The sequence below is a fragment of the Pleurodeles waltl genome, chromosome 2_2, assembly GCF_031143425.1.
Source record: "Pleurodeles waltl isolate 20211129_DDA chromosome 2_2, aPleWal1.hap1.20221129, whole genome shotgun sequence".
In the NCBI taxonomy this organism is placed as follows: domain Eukaryota; kingdom Metazoa; phylum Chordata; class Amphibia; order Caudata; family Salamandridae; genus Pleurodeles; species Pleurodeles waltl.
In genome coordinates this window covers 153,267,800-153,290,628 of record NC_090439.1, presented here as the reverse complement: position 1 = coordinate 153,290,628, position 22,829 = coordinate 153,267,800, and the positions used below count along the sequence as shown (strand labels likewise).

General features: G+C 42.1%; 1 protein-coding gene across 4 annotated transcripts in view; it reads right to left on the bottom strand.

Annotated features, from left to right (window-relative positions):
- The window catches only part of LOC138280823 (poly(rC)-binding protein 3-like), a 2,739,176-nt gene that overhangs the window by 1,764,042 nt on the left and 952,305 nt on the right, over nt 1-22,829 (bottom strand). For all 4 annotated transcript variants that reach the window (XM_069219527.1, XM_069219542.1, XM_069219532.1 and 1 more), the window contains exon 3: nt 22,021-22,076. The gene's annotated coding sequence lies outside the window, so the exon portion shown is untranslated. The remainder of the gene's footprint in view (nt 1-22,020; nt 22,077-22,829) is intronic.

The window sequence follows — 22,829 nt, the reverse complement described above, 5'->3', positions numbered from 1 at the left end:
AATCCCTTTCAATGCAGATAGACATGTGGAGTTCGGAACCTCTGAACTCACAATTTAAAAACACACCTTTTAGTAAAGTTGGTTTTGAGATTGTGTGCATGAAAATGCCACTTTTAGAAAGTGGGAATTTTCTTGTTTAAACCATTTTTGTGACTCTTCCTGTTTGTGGATTCCCTGTCTGGGTTAGTTTGACAGTTGGGCTGTTTGCACCTCTCTCCAGGCAGTGACACAAAGGGGGCTGGGGTGTAGACTGCATATCCTGATGAGCAATCTGTCCTAGGAGGGAAGGGAGGAGTGGTCACTCGCACCTGAAAGGGCTGTACCTGCCCTCACACAATGCAGTCTCCAATCCCCTGGTGTGTCCTAGGGCTTGCCTGGGCAAGGCAGGATTTCACAAACAAGTGAGACTTTCCGTTGAAATAGGCCTACTTCAAGGGCCAAAATGGGTATAAGAAGAGCACCCAAAATCACAGACACTTCTTGGGGTAGACACTGTACCTCACAGACACTTCTAGACAAGAAACCTGCTGGCGAAGAATCCCTGAACCAGACCTGTCAAGAGGAACTGCCTGGCTGCCCAAAGGACTCACTGGGTCTGCTTTTCTGAGAAGGACTGCTGCCTTGCTGTTGCCCTGCTGCTTTACTGCTCCCTGGCTGTGCTGAGAAGTGCTCTCCAAGGGCTGGATAGAGCTTGCCTCCTCTTCCCTAAAGTCTCAGGACCAAAAAGACGTCACTCCTACAACTGGACTCTTTGTGCGGCGTAAATTTGATGCACAGCCTGCTAAAAATGACACACAGCCTGCCCCGCGATGAGAAATTCACTGCACGCCAAACCGGAACGATGCAGCCCGACTTCACAAGGAGAAGATCGACACAGCGCCAGCGTTGTGACCAGAACTTTGATGCACGGCCCACATGATCGACACACAGCCCACCTGGGATGACGCAGCCTGACTATTAGAGAGGAATCGATGCAGCACCTGCCGTGTGGGAGTAATTTCCACGCGACACCCACTGGATCAACGCAGCGCTTGTGATTTCGCTCTGCAAGCCCAGGATTCCACGCACTGTCCCCAGGGCACCAGAAAACCCTGCAACTCGAAGAGGAACCAAGTCCGCGCACTGGAAACCCAAGCAAAGTCTTCCCCTGTGTGGAAAATAACGACGCAAGTTGGTATGCGAAGGGGCAAAATCGACGCACACCTCACTGTTTTCAATGCATCGCCTCCTCTGCGGTCCCTTTCAGAGATTTTGAATGCGAACCAGGTACTTTGTGCTTGCAAGAGACTTTTATTGTTTTTAAGAGACATTTATTTGTTTTTTAAAGACTTAAGACACTTTACATCACTTTTACAGTGATATCTCAACATCTACTTATTGCATTTTAATCGTTTTGACCTGCACCTTATCAGATAAATATTATATATTTTTCTAAACACTGGGTGGTGTGTTTTTGTGGTGCTATATGGTGTTATATTTGATTTATTGCCCAAATACTTTACACATTGCCTTCTAAGTTAAGCCTCACTGCTCAGTGCCAAGCTACCAGAGGGTGGGCACAGGATAATTTGGATGTGTGTGACTTACCCTGATTAGAGAGAGGGATCTTGCTTGGACAGGAGGTAATCTGACTGCCAACCAAAGACCCCATTTTTAACAGCTGCTTTAAGTTCCTGGCCTCCGCTTCTTTATTTGCATAAGCTATTGATGTGTGCTTGTGCAAAAGACCTGAAATAGTACCACATTTAAGCCCCTTTAGTACTATATGCACCACTGACTGGATGAGAGCCATAGAGAATAGAATCACAGAGACTATTTCTTGAGTAATACTCCCTAAACAACACTGGGCCTAGTTTACAAACCATTGTCTGTGAGTAGATGTTACATACACCAGCCTACTCTGGACGGTGTCCTGAAATTTGGTGACTTAAGTCTTCAAGAACCATCCACCAGATCATTTGTATATTTGTTTAGACCTGTGGTCCATGGACCCCTGGCAGTCTGTGAGGCCTAATTAGGACATTCGCAACTTTGTTACTGAATTAAATATTATTAAAATTACTACATTACCGTTAATAATATATATACAATGAAAGAACAAAACTGAAAATGTGAAAACATTTTTTATATTTGATTGTGATTTAAATTGTTTACTTGCTTTTGTATATGTGTTTATAGTTTTGAATTTTAAACCATAGAAATTGCTTGGGCAAGGGGTCCACAGCTTTCAATAATTATTGGGCCCCGGCTTTCTGTAATGATTGAGTGGTCCACAGATGTCAAGTGGTTAAATACCACAGGGTGGACTATGGCTACATATTGCCAATAGTTCAGTCTTCGCAATCTCGGACTTTGGTGAGTGTTGGGAAAAAGAAAAAATGCAAGTGAGTGGCGGAATGTGTGAATATTTTACTGCTACTGTGTAGTACATGTTGTGAGTGTTCTTTAGTAGCATAGGTCATCTATCATCTGCTGGGCTGGGTCCTGTGAGCATAAATATTCTGGTTGTGTTTAGCCCTAATAAAGAATAGCACGTTGACTTCTGCATAGCACTGGGTGCTGGTTGCAAGATAATCTAGCGTGCATGTAACGGGCTTTGCTGCTGCAGCAGCGCCAAGATGCATAATTTAGGCTGGGGTTATTGTGAACACTGGCTGCTTTGGGTTGAGAGTTATTTTGAGGTATTCCTTGATGTATACTGCTGTGATAAGTTTGACTTTTGACTTTATGGTCCTTTGTTTTTTGCATGAGAGAGTGTAATTTATGTTTAGGAGGTCTTGTATTCGCAGCAGAGGGTACAAAGATCTGTTAATGATAGAGTTGTTTGTGTTGAACATAAGGTAGAGCCCATTGTGCTGCACTGCATTTATTACATAAATGAATACAGATGGTTTAGACTGCAGATCTGCTTTATCTTGGTCTTCTGCCAATTGTTCCTTTTAAAGTAACCATCCAAGTAAGGCAAGGTCAACACATCGGCTTGAACTGTAGTACAGGAATAAGTGTTCACCACCAGCCGCACAGTGCTGAGTGAGGGGCCGATTGGGATTGATGAGAGATAAGCATTGGGAAAGGTAAGGGGCATATTTAGGAGCCCCTAGTGCCACTGGAGCATCACGTTACATGACGCTACAGTGGCGCTAACCTCGGCTTCATATTTACAAGGAGGTGTAGCACCACTTTTTGTGGTGTTACACCTCCTTTTTAATATGGGCCCCTCCATCAGAATTGCATGCAAAGGGTGTTGCTGTGAGTGTGCCGCAGCAACACCCATTGCATTTTGATGCTGCTTCAGATTTATGAGATTTCATAAACCTGAGGCAGCGTCAGAATCTAACGCCACCCCAGGGGAGCATTCTGCAGCACACGTAGAAAGAGAAAAATGCCAGAAATTATTGTTTATGTGTGGGAAGGTGTCCCTTCCTGCCCATAAACAATCATTTGAAAATGACACTTTGCACTATTGTGTGTGTTGCATTCTACAGAAGTGGCAAAGCACCATTAGTGATTGTTTATGGGCAGGAAGGGACACCTTCCCGCACATAAACAAACACACCCCTCAATGCAGACATCCCTGCACAATGGTGCAAGGATGCCGGGGTTGCCTCTGGTAACTAAATTTAGCGCCAGCGCAGGGGACAACACGGGGGTGCACTGTATTTAATTAAATACGGCTCATCCCTGCATTGTGAAATGATGGAGCGCGGCGCTAGCAATTTTGGCGCAGCGTCGTGCTGCGTAGTTTTCACATAAATATGGGCCTAAGTGGCTTGTTTTAATGTGAAAACATGAACATGCAGAAATTATGTTTAGAATTGGTGCTTTGGATCAGCGATCTATTTCCTTTATTAGTGCTTGTTGTTAATAGAACCATGGAACATTTGAAAATTGTCCCCTGTTGGTAGCTAAAATACAGCACATTTTATGGGGGCTGTATTCTCTAGTGCATGCTTCAGAATTGAGCTAATTTATAGTAGCAAAATAGTTTTCCTCATTTCCACAGGATACTCCCCCAAGACAGTTGTGCAAGGAAACTTGAGGAGGGGTGCCCCGCAAAGTACCTTGAGGGAAGCCCCTCCCCCCTGGGCCCAGTCAGGGGTCTGCTGCCGTGCACAGTGTGATGTGCTGAGGTGAGCTTCTGGAGCTCGCTCCCCTAATCCGTCCAGTCAGCACGGAGGCTGCGAAGGACTTTGTTACTCCACTGCCCCAAGAAACTGACGGTAAGCCACCTTTGGTGTATGCAGGTATTGGATCAATAACTGTACATTCTGTGTTACAGTAAGTATCATTTGCACGCACATAGGCTCTATAATGCAACTGTACTTCTTTTGTGCTGTATCCTTTGCAGTACATTTTGGAGTACTGCTTAGTAAGCACAGTTTCTTCAATACAAGCCCTAATTGTTTACCTTCTGCATATGAGGAACAAACACAGGGAAGATCACAAACGAATCACCAAAGCCATATTTCACTTCTGTATCATGTGGCAATGTCAGATTTCCAGGGCGAAGGGAGCAGAATGTGTTAAAGGAATTCACAATATCTTGGAACTTTAAATAACCCATTATAAGGAGTCCTACAGGGAAATCATTAAAGGAATTGTGGCCTCAATAGGATCCCTCTTATCCTATATTTTCTGACAGAAGGTTACACAACAGAGGTCACGATAATGAGTTTGATGCTTTGATTCACACTGACAAGGAGGAGCATAATTGTTGGACTGAGCCCTTTTTGTAGGGTCACTTCCAGATATGTTTTGCTTTCTTTCCCTTAATCCATTTTTGTTGGCATTCAGACTTTGTGCACTTGGCCACTGCTAACCAGTGCTAAAGTTCTTGTACTTTCTGCTTCAGACATGGTAAAATTGAACTATATCTGAATGGCACATTTTCTTTGTTGTAAGTGGGCCTGCAGCACTCATTGTGTTGCCCACTAAAATAGCCTTTTAAAACATGCCTCATGCCTGCCACCGCAACCTGTAGTGCAGTTTTATACTGACATTTTGACCTGGCAAAATAAACCTTTTGTCAGGCCTAAACCTTTCTTTTAAATACATATAAGACAACCCTAACGTGTGTTATAAAGGCTCATAGCACATGGTGCATTGTAATTATGAAGTAGGAAATGTGGGTTAAGGTTTTTCATGTCCTGGTAGTGAAAAACTCCTAAATTTGTTCTTCACTACTTTAAGGCCTAGCTCTCCCTTTGACCAACCCTGGGTTACTTTATTACATGTCAAAAGTGGTACAGTTGGATTGGGAGCAGGTAGAGCTGTCATGTTTAGACTCAAATGAATTGTAATTTAAAATCCCCTTTAATGCTAAAGTCAGATTTTAAGTCACAATTCTAAAAATGCCACATTTAGAAAGTTGGTCTTCTCTTGGCCTAACCATTTGAGCCTTCTGCTAGTGCCACGGGTCACATGACAGTGAATGGCACTGCTGTTGGGTTTTGTATATTTCCACCAGACAGTGACACAAAAGGGGTTAGGTATGAGCACAATGGGACACCCTGCCAAGATGGCTGAGGGAGGAGCAGTTCCATGCCACTACTTCCACTTCAAAGGGCTTGCCTCCAGCACACACAAAGGACCTTAAGTCCAGTCATTTGTCACCCTAGACTTCTTGGAGCCTTGACAGGGAAAAGAGAAGAACATTCCAGAACCAGATGTGGGGGTAGTATAGGGAATCACCACACTTCAAAGATTGGCAACAGGTAGGACCCTCAGAACATGTCTTTAGTGCACTCCTGGACTGTGAAAGGCTTCAGAAGGACTGCCCTGACCTCTGGAGAACAGCCCTGCTGCTACCAGAGGACTACCCTGCAGCCTGAAGGACTGCCTTGGATTTTGAAGGAGAACTGGACCATGTCCTTATTCCCAAGTCCACCAGAAGCAACCCCAAGACCAAGTTAGCTGGCCTCCTGTGTGAGCTACATGGACAAATCAAGCTTCTGATGCCTTGAACCCTACACCTAGCCTCTTCTGGAGTGAGTCCTAACCTCCTGGACCCTTGGAAGTGGTGTTATAGCTGCTGTTCCTCCCTAACACTAAAATGTTGGACTTGGAAACATTTTCACTAAAACATCCTGGAGAACCAACAGAAGACTCAGGTCTACCTATCAGCCCATCCGCCCATGGTGCATCATCAGTCAGCCTAACTTTGCAATAGCTCCCACTACATACTTCTCTGCAGCAGCAAATACTGTTCAGAGGGACCTCTCGGTGATGGTATCTGGCCTCGTGGGTCCCTCTTCAGCTACAGCCTCCTGATTTGTCCCACTGGAGGTTTATGACTTCCAAAAGGTTGTCGAAATTTGAAGGTAAAAATGTTCACTTAGCTTTACGGTGACCGGCTTCCCATCAATGACAACTGCCTCAGCCTGGAAATCTAGCTTTTGCTGCTCTGAGCTTTTTAACACCATTGTTGATGGCTTCACTAAGATTTTTTCCAGTGACTCCCAGATGACTAATACTCCTTCTCGGACACAGGCTGCTGCCTTGCCCCTCAGAATTCTACCTTCTCCTGGCCATTAATGCAAAATTAATGCTGGTTTCCTGAAATATTGGCTCTAGGGTGGCTTCATAGAAGGATTATGAAGCTGGCCTGAAGCCAAAATATGATGATGTATCTCAATGGGGTTAGTTAGAAGTCTGTTAAATTTGTGGAAAGTGGCTTCCCCAAATGTGATGACTTGGTGTTTAGTAGTGTGAACCACTCCATTAAAATTGTGTCATGGAATATAGCTGGTTGTTGGAATAACCTGGGAAAAACCAAGAATCTGGATGAATTAAGTCCTGTGGTAATCTGTCTAGAAGAAACATGGGCACTTGCAGCTTTTGAGGTTAAAAATTATATTGTAATTAGCTGTCCTGCTAGTAAGCCAAAGAGAGGACATGCTAATGGTGGTTTAGCCACACTATTGCAAAACATTTTACTTGGACGTATCAGATGTACTGTCACCAATCAACATTATTGCACTGTATTGTAGAGCAGAATTTGGGTCATTGCTCTGTTTTTCCTTTTATTGTGACCAACCTTTATATTTTACCTGGTCAAGAAAACCGCCACTTGTTATGCGAGTTTCTAACAAGTTATATGAATATGACTATGGTGAAAGCAGGTATTTCAAAGGTCCTAATAATGGGACATTTTGATGCTGCTGTCTCTAATCATTCACTAATTATTCACTGGCTCTATTCGCAGATAAGGACAGAAAAGAGGCTGTTAATATACTGACCCCCATGTTTCTTTCCAGCTTCAGGGCAAATTAAAGAGGAACTCTTCTCCTGGAGACTTGCAGGAACAATGATTCAATTAACCTCAATGGGAGATTACAGATTGATATTCCAGCTCATCCCACTCATATCACAGCAATATCAACTAAGATAATTGACTATGTTATTAGTTAATACATAAATCTTCCCTATTTTGGGATCTAAAGGTGATAATATTTAGAGTCACCACAATATCATACTTCTTACTATAAATGGGAAACCTGATGATGTAGAGTCATTGCAGTTCCCTGATAGTGATGACGTAGTATATAGTACTGTGAAGGGGAGAATAACATCGACTAAGAAAGATAATCAGTAAGTTGAACAGAAGAAAATCACTGAAACCATTTCCCTGCTTGTTGGCTATCTGTTGACATATTTGAGGAACATATGGAAACATTTGTGAGTATAACCCCAAATTTGGCAGATAGTCTATGTAAAAAATCCATAAGGCAGTCTAATAATTTCAATAAACTGTTTGCTTTTGATAAGCCTGTTAATCACTTACAGAGAAGGCAATACACCCTTTACTTCAAAGAGCATGGTAAGTGGATATCTCGTTTGAAAAGAAGAAGAAGTAGGTGGGTAAGAATCCAAAAACACATTTATCTCAGATAACATCTGGGTAAAAATAACAGAAGCGGTGAAATGTAAAAATCAAAAATAACTTTGGATATTATAGGGGAGAGTAGCAGCTCTTTCTTTAAACCCAAGGTAAATAATATTCCTAGCTTGGAATGTCAGAAATTGATAACTTCTCTCTATGGTATGAATAAACAGGCAGAGAGCAACAGTGTTATGGAGTCATTTGGTGAGATAGCTGAAGGCTACTACCGGCATGAAGTTGTGGTGCCAAGGGAGGTGGCTGCAGTAACAGACCCTAATGAAGGTGCTCAGCTTGGCCTCTGGAGATAAGAAGGTTGCATCCATATATTCCATGCAGAGGAGCGATAAGGGGGTGAGTCACTTAAAGCTAGAGATCAGTGGAAGATAACTATGTTCTGGGCATTCTGGGGAACAGAATGCCTACAGTTAAACAAAAGCTCAGTTCTAGATCATTTTATTTGTACTTACATAGAGCATACCTCATTCTTGCTAAAGAGAATAATCTGGGAGTGCCCCTTACTGTTAGAACAATGCAGCTGTCTTGCAAGTGGCATGGTCTTGCATGTTAGTACAAAGGATTTGGACACACATTTTAGCTAAACTGTGTTCAGTCTCTGGCCAGCAGGTGAATAATTCCAAAGAACTGCTTGTTTAGAAATATACCTAAACCTTAAAGGTGGAAAAATACAGATTACAATTACAGCACTACGAGTAATCTTGGTGAAAAGGTGCATTGTTATATGGTGGTGGAAACTGAGGGAGCCACAGTTGAACAATTTGTTGACAGACATACTAGATACCGAAGAGTCATAAGAAGCTTAGGATAAGACTTAGCAGAGTGGACAACGATGATTTAGCAAGGTACAAGACTGCCCTGGAACTGAAGTATCAAGTGTTGCTTGACAGGGATAAAGCAAGGCTGTGAAATGATGCAGTTGATCTGATTGGGCTGTTGTGATGGCATGGAGGGGAAAAACTGAAGGGAGATCTGTCTAACTGATCCCTTCTTACCAATGTACATTGGACTCACCTTTAGGAATGTGCAGTCACAATGTCTAAGTAGGGGTGGCTGTATGATAAATGAAAGTGGGCACTTTCTGTCATGTGATGTAATGATATGCTGTAAACCTGAGCTTAACATTGCTCCTGTAGCATCTTAGGTATTGCTTCTCTAACATTGCATTTTTCGTATAGTCACATGTTTGAATCCTTCCCTGTCATCAGGCTCAGAATCCCTGGAAAAAGTAAAGACCAGACAACAATGCCTGAACAACAGTTTAAAAGCAAATCCACCTCATTTGAAGCATCCTGAACTTCAGTCAGCTCTCCTTCTCCTCCCCCAAGAGGCCATCGTAGCTCAGATTTCTACTGCATTTCAGGTGTGAGGGAGTCTCCAGACAGAGCTCTGCTCTACCCTTTCAGTGAACTCTCAAAATTGTTATTTTCTTGGTCTACTCTAGGACAGAACAAGAACTGTTTCCTGCTTCTACAGCACCAAGTGATTTTTAGTGAAACAGGTTTTTTTTGTGTTTTTTTTTTTTGTTGCTTAGGAGGGGGGATGGGTTTGGAGGGGAGGGGAAGGAGACACTTTGGGGCATATTTATACTCTGTTTGCGGTGAATTTGCATCTAAAATTTTGACGCAAATTCGGGGCAAACCTAACACCATATTTATACTATGATGCCCGACCACGTGAATGTCAGAATTCCTCCGTGTGCGTCATTTTCTGGATGCAGGAAACCGCCTTGCATTAAAGGTAGGTGTTCCTGTCCAAAATATGACTTTAAGGCCTGTGCGCCTTATTTATACTCCCACGTCATTTTGACGCACAAGAGGGGGCGGGCCTTGAAAAATGGCGCACAGCCTGTTGTGCGCCATTTTTTAACGCCTGTGTGAGGACAGGCGTTAAGGGGCCTGTGGGCTCACTTCCATGGTCTCTGACCATGGGAGCAGACCAGAGGTGCCCTTCCCTGCCCCCAGGGACACCCCCTGCCACCCTCGCCCACCCCTGGAGGACACCCATGGATGGGTGGGACCCATCCCAGGAAAGTACAGGTAAGTAGAGGTAAGTATAATTTTTTTTTTTTTTTTTAAGTGGCATGGGGGGCCTAACTTGGGTCCCCCTACATGCCACTGTGCCCTATGGCCATGCCCAGGGGACAGAAGTCTTTGCAGGAATTGCAAACCGATCAATAAGTGTTTTACATAATTCTCTCCAAGTGTTTATGAATGGCTCCTTGTCATCAGTTCAAGGGTCAGCCAATGACCCAATGGGCTAGGGGACAGAAGTCTCCTGGGCATGGCCAATGGGCAAGGGGCCATGACTCCTGTCTTTGCTAAAACAGGAGTAATTTCAATAGGGATTGCGCGTCAAAAAATGGTGCAAGTCCGGTTAGAGCCATGATTTTTTACTCTAACCTGACTTGCACCATTTTTTGACGTACAACCCCCATTTTTCCCTACGCCGGCGCTGCCTGGTTAGAGTCCTTTTTTTTTACTCTGACCAGCCTGCAGCTGACGTAAACCACCGCTGGTTTGCGTCAAAAAGTATAAATATGGGCCTTTGTCTCTTTGACCATCTGTCATAGCTGACAGAATTAAATCTCTCTTCAAATCCTGTTCACTTTGTGGGCAGAGAAAGATTTACACTGATCTGCATTCTCAGTTTATCTGCTGTGGTTATGCTGGCCTTAGAACACCACCATACAAGAAAAAGACTATAGGTGGTACATCCTTCTCCGTTCAAGCAGCCAAACTATGGAATTCATTACCCCCAACTGTAAGAGCCACAGATAACTATCTTGTCTTCATAAAACTACTCAAGAGTTGGCTCTTTCCTTTATAACCACCATATTCTAACAGCTATGGACTGCATATGCCGATAAATATTTTTATGCCTTGTAAATTTCTTTAATTTTTCAGCTCCTTTTTAAAGTTGTATTAATGGATGTAATTTTGTATATTGTAGTTCTCATTGTAAGATCTAAGGGCCTCATTACGACTTTGGCAGACGGCTCTGCGGGAAGGAGTCTGACATCCTACCGCCAGCCTCTCCTTCAGTCATATTATGATGTTTCCACCGGGCTGACTGATGGAAGCATTGTATTACAACATTTCCACTGGCCAGACAGGTGGGAACAGTGCCATGGCATTGGCCTTGACAGCTTTAAGGCAGCCATGGCCAATGCCGTGGCACAACAACACCCTCAGAATGCCCACCGCCTTTAGATCAGACAGTGTGCATTCTGAGGGTGTTGGCAGGGCATGGGCAGTGCAAGGGGCCCCCCTGTGTCCCCCAGCAGTGGCTTTCCACCAGCCTTTTCATGGTGTGGACCCTGCCATGAAAAGGCTGCCCAAAAAATTACTTGTGACCAGCACGGTGGTGCTGAACTCAGCGCCGCTGTGGCTGACCACAACTCCGGCCACCACCACCCTGTCGGGATCTATGATCCTATGGATTTCTTATTTATTATGTAGTATTAAACCGAGCTACCTCTACATGCCACTTATACTAATTTCAGTGCTTTCACATTATTTGGCCACACCATTGCCATAGTGTACAGTAAACAAATACAGTATTTTTGTTTCTAAATGTGCATGTGTTAACGCGTACAAACCTTGTTAATTTACTTACAAGGGGACTCTTTTTAGGCCAATGAATCTTTTGACCACGTTTGGGGACTTCCCAGAACGAGAGATCTGTTTAGCATTTCAATCAATAAATCAATAACCTAATCGATATTCTCAATAACTAATCAATCAAACTAATCAATAAGGTTTAACAAGAATGAAACACATCATGACCTTTCAGCCTTGAATAACCACACAAATCTAGTAAGAGTTAGGATATTTATTCCTTATTAGTTACACTCTAGTATCATATTTATTAGTCGCAACATCAATAAGCACATCAATACTACTATTATTTGGCAACTCGAATAAGACTTTATCAAAGCATAGGTCATGAACATTAGAACAAAGCACGACGTCAACATGAATCAACTTTAGCAGAGTCTCATTATTACATTATTCAACAAAGCAAAGATTCCGTCATTTGTCTATTTGCACCCGATATTAGTGAACTCCTCAACTGACCTCTGATTAGCATCAGCATATTGGGCTTCAGCCAAAACAATTTAGCAACATGAATTTGGAAAACATCTAACTACGGTCTCTATCAAAAGAGCAGTTGGTACCTAGAAAGAAAAGGCAAACAGACAATTAAAATTCATCAGAAGATAGTTACCCATCCAAATGGGGCAGCATACAGTGTCAGTCTTCGTCCTCAGGACATCAGTCGATTCGCCATCAGCCAGGATAAGCAGGTAAGTCTCAGCAGGCCATAGCAAGAAAGGCTCTTCCCTCATAAGGAGGAGAAGTGCACATCAGGCAAGGGGTGGGATGAGGATGGTTTAAAATATCAGACAGCTAAACACAAAGTCTCTCAGAATGGCAAGGGGTGATGAAGAATGGCGAAGAATGGCAAAGTAATGGCTGATTTCTCCTTGGGTCACGCTGTTATATCAAAGTTGTCGAAAAAGTCTCTAATTTCCCATTGGGCAATATTTGGTGCATCGTTATCTGTGTCCAATAATCCGTCACACACCTTACTAGAATCTTCACCTAAGACAGTTCTCATGCAGTTTATTGGCTCCTGTGATTGACGTCTTCAACAGGTAGAATGTCAGGTAAGAAAAGTTACACTTGTCTCTCCAGTCAGTAGTTTCATTGTCTTCTCCTAGTCCAGGCGAGCTTGCACCTGTTGTGAATTACACTGTTGCATTCGGCAAGAATGTCTCCTTGAGCAAGTCGGGTCGCATGAGAAAGAATTTACTACAGCTACACACACATATCTCTAGCGTCTGGAAAAGTACAGCTTCGTGTCCTTCAGGAAAATAGCACATTGCACGTTAGAAAAACACAGTTAATATGAGACCAGGCAGCTAGGCCCAGACCCTTGCTAACTAAGGCCTAGTGATGAATTTAGCAGAACCTTAACACATAACTCTTAATTAGGATATGTTAATACAAAACCATACATGAGTACATTATTGATTCATTATTAGTCAGTTTCATTAATCATCGTATACATTGATGGCCACTCCCCGTGGGCACATTTCAAACGCATGCATTAGTATTACATTAACACATTTTATGCGGTTTCATTACACATTACATTGCAAGCTTTTCATGTTACTATTGATTATAAAAGTCACACTCCAACACATGCATTGTACAATAAGATACATATGGTAACATTGCAAATCAGAATTATTTTTAGTAAATTCCCAGTTCAGATGTTGATATCTATTTAGCACTCTTGTACCTCAAAAAGGTGGCAAAGCCAATAGTTTTGATTTGTATTTTCCAGTATAAGCCTGACCCATCAGGTTTGTCAAACACACCAAGTGTACTAAATTTGCTTTTAGGGTGGAGCACCGTGGAAGGAGCAGCATAGCTGTTGGCCGTTGAATCTTTTGAGCGTTCTGGTGAATGAATGTAGTTGCTTGGAAAGCCAAAGGCTGTTCCTCCAATGGAGACCATTAGAAGAATGGGGCTTTAAAATTCCTGGAAGTTCATTTGTCAACCAATGCGTCTTGCAGTTAACGAAAAATTGCAAGAATCATTTTTTGTATGAAATGCTTTTGTGAGTTAAAGAATTGAATGTGACAAAAATGTGTTGACTGAGCATACATTTCTGCTATTGCTTCTTCATACCAATTGAAGCACTTTCTCACAGGTAGAAGGATACTTCAAAACATAAAGTAATATGAGGATGTGACTAAGGGGCAGATGTAGGTAGTTCCGATTTTGCGAATCGGAAATTGCGAGTCGGTGCGACTCGCAATTTCTGATTCGCAAAATTGGATGCAGAACGGTGTCTCAGACACCGTCTGCGATTCGCTATGGGGTCGCAAAGACCCACCCTATTAATATTAATGAGGTGGGTCGCATTTTGCAACCCCATAGCGAGCCCCTGCACTCACAGGAATGGTGGCCTGCTGAAGACAGCAGATCTCCATGTCTGTGACTGCTTTTTAAATAAAGCAGTTTTTTATTTTATTTTGCAGCCCGTTTTCCTTAAAGGAAAACGAGTTGCAAAATAAAAAAAATACCGAAACCGTTTGGTTTCGTTTTTTCAGAGTAGGCAGTGGTCCATTGGACCACTTACTGCTCTGAAAAAACATTTTGGACAACATTCACAAAGGGGAAGGAGTCCCATGGGGACCCCTTCCCTTTTGCGAATGGGTTACCACCAGTGTGACACTGGTGGTAACTGCGAATTGCTTTGTGACCGTCACAAAGCAATTTAGCATAGCGATGTGAGTCGCAAATAGGAAGGGGACACCCCTTCCTATTTGCGAGTCGCATTCACAATTTGCGAGTCGGTACCGACTCGCAAATTTTGAATGTGCATCGCGATGGGCATTTTGCATGGCGCAAACTGCGATTTTCGCAGTTTGCACCATGCAAAATGCTTGCTACATCTGGCCCTAAAATACTACTTTGGGTTGATCCAAGATGTGATTAACGATGTCACAAACTAATGGCTGAAAGTGGCTCAACTTGGAAAGGCAATATTTTGAAAGGGCTAACCCAAAGCACCCCCTCAGAGAGATGAACACAAAAGTTGTATCTGCCAGATCTAAAAAATACCTTTTTCTATTTCTGCAGTGATGTATCTGGAGTTACAAAACCTTTTATGCCCATTTTCACCCTTTTAAAAAATCTCCCAGCTACCTAAGCGTGATAGATCACACCCACCTCTCTTACACTGTTATACAGCGATATGTGAACACAGGCAATCCTAGGAGTAATGTACGAGGCCGTGCTGTGCTAAAACAATGTTTGTGACATAAAGTTTATAATTGCAACTTAGTTAACTAGAAATTTCAGAACAGAGTTGCTCTGCCATTGTGGTATTGAGCAGTGGGTAGACTGCTTTTACAGAAGATTGTATTGTTTTGTACTACGTTTTGAATAGCAGTAGTGAATATATATATATTCCATGGCACAGATTTTAAAGATAAACGTTTTTGGGAGATAAGAGAGTTTTATCTTTAGGTAGGGTCAGCAAACTCATAATTTCTGAGGTTGTATGCAACCAATTCAATGCACAGATTCTGTACTCATTGCACCTGTAATGAAAAGTTTCTAGGCGTAATAATATAATATTTAAACATCAATCATTGAAATATCATTTACAGTAGTATTTTTCCAGCTCATTTAATGGTTTCCCTTTGGAGTTTGCAAAATACAATCACTTATAAAATTGTGTGCTGTCCAAATGCAATGTTCAATACAAAGCAAAGGTTTGAGGGGCACAGGAGCAGCCAGGAACCAAAATGTAAGCTTTACCCGTTCCTATGTTTAATAGTGTGAAGCCAGAGAAATGGGCATGCAGCCAAGACAAGGTAGCAGATGTGTGCTCTGAATTCAACATGGGAATCCAGTGGGTACTTCATGAGAGCCCTTAGGATGTCTGACACCTGGGGCGCGGAGTAGCAGAACTGTTGGGTGCCCATCAGATTCTGCCAGTGAACCACTGAGCCCACAGCAGCAGAGGCAGAGAAGCAATGCATGACTACTTTGATGGGCAATCGTCAATGAAAAATATAAAGTTGACAAAAGTAAATACCTGCAAAATTCCATGGGATGACCCAAATATGAAGGAGACTTAAAACAAATATTGGCTGAAGAGGCTGACCCAAGCTCAAAGGTGGATGAAGAAGGCTGAGATTAAGCCAGCTTGCTGTTTATTTACTAAGAGCATAGGTTCTTTGCTATGCCATAATCAAAAACAACAGTCTGAGATGTTAAATGCTGGCTGTGTTGGAGCTGTTTAGTGCTGAAGCATTCTGGATCTGTCTTAATGCTGCTAAAAAGAAAAAACATAACCTTATGTTGCCCCTTCATGCTGTGGCGATAGATTTTATGATGATGTGACTAGTTTGTTCTGTTGAATTTGGCATTTGCTGTTAATGGCAATGTGCTATGTGTATTCACTAGGCACTTTGTTGGCTATGAGTAATTCTAGTGGGTGTGTCTTCACTGTGTTTTTATGTTAGTAATATCACTATATATGATTGTTGGGCCCAGGTACCGACTGTGTTTAGTGCAGCCTATGCTGCCTTCTGAAGTACGGCTACAGTGGCTCCTTTCAAGTGTCTCAGCGACATTTTATGCATGGAGGTCTCTGGGTTGTTTAGTTCTATTATACATCAGCATATTCCTATCTGTATACCCTTTAGTGGAGCTATGATGTTCAATGAGAGTGTGGTGTAGTTGTGCCTGGTGGGTTCTGTTATAGCAACAAAATCAAGATTGGTTGTTAGGAAGTGGGATTGGTAGATTTATGTATGGTAATCTTTATGATGTTGTCAGTTTTCACATTGTACTCATAATTTCTCACATATCAATGCAGTTATAGTGTAGGCGCTAAGAAACTTTAGTGTTAGTGTTTTTGGAGAAAACCATGTTTTATATATTTATATATCTTTTTACTCAAGCACACATACATGCACAATGCACTCACATGAGTACTAGGCCCAGATTTAAAAGGGCTTAGCGCCATTCTAACGACAAATTAGCGTAATTATTTTTACACTAATGTGGCCTAAGATGGCCAAAAACATCATGCCATATTTACAACGTGGTGCCATGCTTGCATAGCGCAACTTTATAACCCTTTGCGCTACATTATGCCTGCGCCAGGCTTAATGTATGCAAAGGGGGCAATCTCCCATTAGGGAGGCCGAATAAATAGCGCAAAGAAATCTAAGAGATTTCTTTGTGTTATTTTTTTCGGCACTTTTAACGCCTGCTTAGAGCAGGTGTTAAAAGGAGGCTCTCATTGGTTACAATGGGCCTCTGGGTGCTTTGCAGGATTAACGTCAACATTTTTGATGCTATTGTCGATCTTCTATCACGAAGTTGGGCTGCGTCGTTCCGGACTCGGCATGCAGTGAGTTTTTCACCGCGAGCCGGCTGTGCATTGTCTTGGCAGGTGGTGCATCGAATTTTCGCCGCACAGGGATTTCAGCTGCAGCAGAGAAGTCTTTTTGGTCCTGAGACTTCAGGGAACAGGAGGCAAGCACCAACCAAGCCCTTGGGGAGCACTTCTGCAGCAGAGCAAGAGAGCAGCAAGACAGCAGGGCAGCAGTCCTCTTCAGAAAGCAGTCAGGTGAGTCCTTTAGGCAGCCAGGCAGTTCTTCTTGTCAGGGTGCAGGTTCTGGTTCAGGTTTCTTCTCCAGGAAGTGTCTGAGGTGGTAGGTCAGAGGCCCTGTTTTTATACCCAAATGTGCCTTTGAAGTGGGGGAGACTTCAAAGATTGACTTAGAATTGCACCAGGTCCCCTTTCAGTTCAATCCTGTCTGCCACGGTCCCAGTAGGGGGTGTGGCAGTCCTTTGTGTGAGGGCAGGCCCTCCACCCTCCCAGCCCAGGAAGACCCATTCAAAATGCAGATGTATGCCAGTGAGGCTGAGTATCCTGTGTTTAGGGTGTGTCTGAGTGAATGCACAAGGAGCTGTCAACTAAACCCTGCCAAAAATGGATTGTAAGGCACAGAAAGATTCAAGTGCAGAGAAATGCTCACTTTCTAAAAGTGGCATTTCTAAAAAAGTAATATTAAAGTATTAAATCCAACTTCACCAGTCAGCAGGACTTTGTATTACCATTCTGGCAATAATAAATATGACCTTCCGACTCCTTTCAAATCAGCAGCTACCACTCAAACAATGTATGAGGGCAGCCCCAGTGTTAGCCTATGAAGGGAGCAGGCCTCACATCAGTGTAAAAACGAATTTAGGAGCTTTACACTACCAGGACATGTAAACTACACAGGTACTTGTCCTGCCTTTTACCTACACAGCACCCTGCCCTAGGGGTTACCCTGGGCACACCTTAGGGGTGACTTATATGTAGAAAAAGGGGAGTTGTAGGCTTGGCAAGTACTTTTAAATGGCAAGTCGAATTGGCAGTGAAACTGCACTCACAGTCCTTGCAATGGCAGGCCTGAGACAAGGTTGAGGGGCTACTTAAGTGGGTGGCACAATCAGTGCTGCAGGCCCACTAGTAGCTTTTAACCTACAGGCTCTGGGCACATATAGTGCACTCTACTAGGGACTTATAAGTAAATTAAATGGCCCAATTGGGTGTGATTCAATGTTACCATGTTTAAAGGGAGAAAGCATATGCACTTTAGCACAGGTTAGCAGTGGTAAAGTGTGCATAGTACTAAAGCCAGCAAAAATGAGGTCAGAAAAAGAGGAGGAGGAAGGCAAAGAGTCTGGGGATGACCCTGCAGAAAGGCCATTTCCAACACTTCTCATGTATAGCACGGGCTACTTTATTCCTTTTAACACATGGCCACACCATCGCCTTTCCCAGAAACTACTCAAATCCTTGATGTGTAGCTCTGTCATATGAAAGAGAGAGCATGTTTGCAAACATAAAGAATAACATTAGAACCTCTAAACTAAACTAAACTAAACACATCAAAAAAGGTTGTTAGACAAGTATTGCAAAAAGGCATTAGAAATAGTTTAACATTAGTTAGCTAACAATAGGTGTAGAAGAAACATGCAGAAGGATTCTAACTTTTCTATAGTTTCTTAAGGAGTGCAAAAAAGTAAACATGTTGCCATAAATATCTCCTTTCTTCTTGTCAATGTATAGCTAGAAAAAAGAAGGGGAAGAAAGAAAAACGTTTAAACTGCTGCTTTAATTATGCTCCCGACCTGACCTGCCTTTCTCCTCGCTGCTGCCTCCAGCAATAGGTATGGTGATGTCAGAACTCAACTGTAATAAGCTATTATGGCTGAATAATTTCTTTATTATCAGTGACTGGGTGTGTTACAAGCCAAGATTATAAAGAAATTAGAGGCGGATTTTATACATTTATTGCAGAATCCCAAGTATAATAATAATAGGATTGACAATTTGTATAGTGCACTATAAAAATGAAACTGTGTCTTGTCTCCCCCAAAAAATGGGCATTTTTTCCTAAATCTTTCTAATTTACAATTTGATCCCATTAATAAATAACTATCACCCTAACAGACTTGTTTATTTTTAAGATTTCGTATAGTTTATTTTCACGCCATCCCTTGACGGCTACCCAATTTACTATGAAGTGACAAAAGTATGTTTTCATTCTCCAAATTGTGGTGCCGCCTAAGACATCTTTTCTAGCTGTTTTTCGTGTCTATGTACACATCACAAAACTTAACACTCCTCTGTGATCCATCGTGACATGTTCTAACTGACTTCCTCCTCTATGCAAATTTTTGTCAGCTTAAATTAAAATCTCCTGCAATCTGTTGGTATGAGTGACATTTCAAATATTCTCCTGGGACTGCAGCATGTTGCAAAGCTTCACACCGGCAGAAGGAAAACACCAATTAATTCCACCCTGGCTGACAATGCCATTGACTGTTTCTTGATCCTTATGCTCGATTAGATTCAGTCTTTTCAGTTGACTCTTTTTTGTTTCTATTGCTATGCGGCAGACGCAGGGACACATGTTGCTTACATTTCAACATCACTGAGCTTTGTGCTATGACCACAAAACAAATCAAAAGGCACTAATGTGAAACCACAAACAAGCGTAAAAGTAAAAGGGTGGCCATACCGAGCGACAATTTATCATCATAATCAGCGTTATTCGATTTCCTTCAAAAGGAACGATACAAGCAGGCACATCAGTAGAAAACATATTTCATCTTCACAATACAATTAGCATAAGAAACATGATAAATACAGATTACAAAATATCATTACAGTGGCATATTTTTCCTTAGCGCATCATGTCTAGAAATCTTACATCAGATAACAAAAGAGTTTAATTGTTGTAAAAACAACAGGGTGGGCCGACATTGCTTGAAGTTATGATTGCGTAAAATAGGTCAAATATAATGCTTATATTACATAATGTGGTACAGCATAAAAAGGACAGAAATCATAAAGTGCAGAGTGCATTGAGTTGAACGACCATCAGATGGACAGTTTATCAAAACCGCAGACCAACCATTAACTAGAAAAGCAATTAAACGATTATAAATATCTAACTTCAAACGTCTAGGACATACCTATGCCATTGTTTATAAATGGCAGTGAGGTACGGCTGAACACCCTCTGTAACCAGTGTCAGCTGGTTTCTGAAAAAAAATGGATTTGGCCATTTCTCTTTAAAGTCAGGATGACACAGATTAACTCAGACGACTTTCACAAACTTAAACCAGAGAATGCGGCAGAATAGGCCAACTTTAGGCAATAATTCAAAAGCATACGGTTTAAAATATTAAAACCTCAGGTCCAAATATTATGCAACAATAAAATAGGTTGTGTATTGATCAAGTCAGTAAAAAAACGAAGTCCCTAATTCTGAGTGGCAATTAAAGGTGGAACAGCTACTTGTGACAGCTAGGAGATTCTTGAGAAACGTGTTCTCTAGTATCTGAAGCTGGCTGACATTTTTAGTGCCCTAGATGCCCTCCCTGTTGAGCGCTATGGATACACATTTGGCGTTATAGATAGTTAACATCTTTCTATCTGGCTTGCCCCCTAGTTTACTAGCAAATTTAAGGAGTGCAGAGATAGATTTGTCAAATTACTGCAATCTGTTACCAACAGCCAGGGTACATTGGCCACGGTCATCAAATAAAATATGAAGATAACAGAAGGTGGAGGTGAAACCTAACTTGGTGTTAGTTATCCTACGATCTCATCACTCACAAACGTTTAGCTTATAATGTTAGACAAATCAAGCTCTAAGAAGGGTCAGGCCTTATTGACCAGGCCCGACTCTGCTTAGCGCTTTCGAAATTGGGCACATTCGGGACTCTGCGGGTCACAGAACTCCGCCTCCATGGAATTCCACAGAGTTTTTTTCAACTCCACAGAATTCTGCAGAGTCAGACTCCATGAACTCCTCTCAGGCCTACTTTCAATCAGATGATTACTGGCAAGGGCAAGGGGCAAGGGGCAAGCCGCAATAAATGTTTAATTTCAAAGAAGTAAGGCATGGTACTCGCGGAACTACAACATGGTATTCTCGTTGCTCCATGTTTGTGTCTAGTGTAAGTTTACATTAGTATTTGACACAAAGCCAGGTCATGTTAGCCTAGTAGGTTTGTTTTTGCATCACATTTAATGGGTTTTGCAATATTACCATCTCGTCACATATCATTTCCATGCATTATTAGGGGGTTGGTGTGCCACAAAGTTTTGGTGTGTGCTCAGAACACCTTTCACAGCTAAAACACTTTATTGCCAGGAGCTTGATCAAGACTCATTTGTGCTACTTTTAATGAGTGCCCAGGTAGAAGATAAATCTGGGTCAATGTACAGTATGGACTTTGTGCAACTGAATATGAGGTATCCTCTAATGGTCACATTTAGAGTGCTTACATTTTTGTAAGTCGTGCATTGAGGAGCTGTGGATAAGAGCTCATTTAAGTGACTGTATAGTCGTTAGACATTTCTATTTATAAAGATGTTTATGTAATCTTTGTACTAGCAGATGAGAGATAGAGAGCTGGGCCGAATAAGGAGCCGTAGCAAATGGCAGAGAAAGAGAGAGGTCTTGAAATAGCATTGAGATTAATAGAAAGGATGGCAATGTGAAGAGTGGACATAAATATGAGAAAGGAGCTTGTGGAAGATGGAGAACCACGCCTGTGCTTGAAACCAATGGAAATGATGAGGCATACACAGATGTGTGCTCAATATGGGAAGTGTCAGAAAATATACGACTGGGTGGGAAAAGGAGGCATCTTCATGAAAAAGGGAGGGCCAATGCTAGCAATAAATAATGTGGCAAAGGAATGGGTTAGACTGGGAGCATTGCTGGGAGGATGGACATCATTCACAAAAAAATCTCTGTGAGTGTGACATACTCCTGGCCAAGGTTTCACTTACTCCTAAACTTCGAGGAAGAATTCTCTCATTGAAAAAATCCAAGCAAAGGTGCCAATTAAATCAAGTAAGAGAGATGTGCGACATGGAAACAAAAGGGTGGTGTGACCATCTGAGGGATGTTCACAAGTGTGATCTGTATCCTGGAACAGAAAGTCACTCAGCAAGAGCAATTTTAGAACTCAGCATAAAAATTCAGAGAAACAGAACTTGTGGCTTACCATTGGCTGAAGAATTTTGCTCAATTAAGGATAACAGTATCCACATTCAGCATGTTCTGAAAGAAATGAAATAAAATACGTCATTGGCTTTACCCAATTACTTTTACCAGACTTTCATTGAATGAGGACTTCGGACTGAGGCCAATGGGTGCGGGGAACAGGCACCATAATCAATGTACTTATTAGTAAATAACAACTGAGAAGGTGACAACTACAGGCATTGACATGAGAGAAGATAACGCACTGCGCTACCACTGACATTTTCATACACTCTCACTGCAGATACCTCACAAGGAGTGCACTACAATGGCTGAAAACCATTCATGATTACAAGCTTGGACATGCTGCCAATGAGCAGTTAATACCCCGAACACCCCAATGCTGAGCTCTAAACTGCATATTTTAGGACAGACGATCCCTGTGTATAAAAAACATTAGGGTAGATCATGTTCCTGGCAAACAATCTTGTCCATCGTTCTTGCATTTCCTACATTTTCGCATTGACAGTGTTGCTTTTTGAGAGGGACATAGTTGTAATTACTTAGATCCCTATTATATTCATATCTATCACCAGAAGTGAGAATTGCACTTAATTTATTTGGCCATCAATTCATACATACTGGGAAATATGCGAATGCAACTACCATATTGGCTTAATGGTATCCCTGAATGTATATCTATATCTACAAATCTCCCAGAGGAATTGATATGTTGTGTCTCTACTGAGAAATGACCATTTTCAGTCACACATCTTAAGGGGCAATGCCAACGAATGAGGTTACATGCATGATGTGTACATCAATGCACCA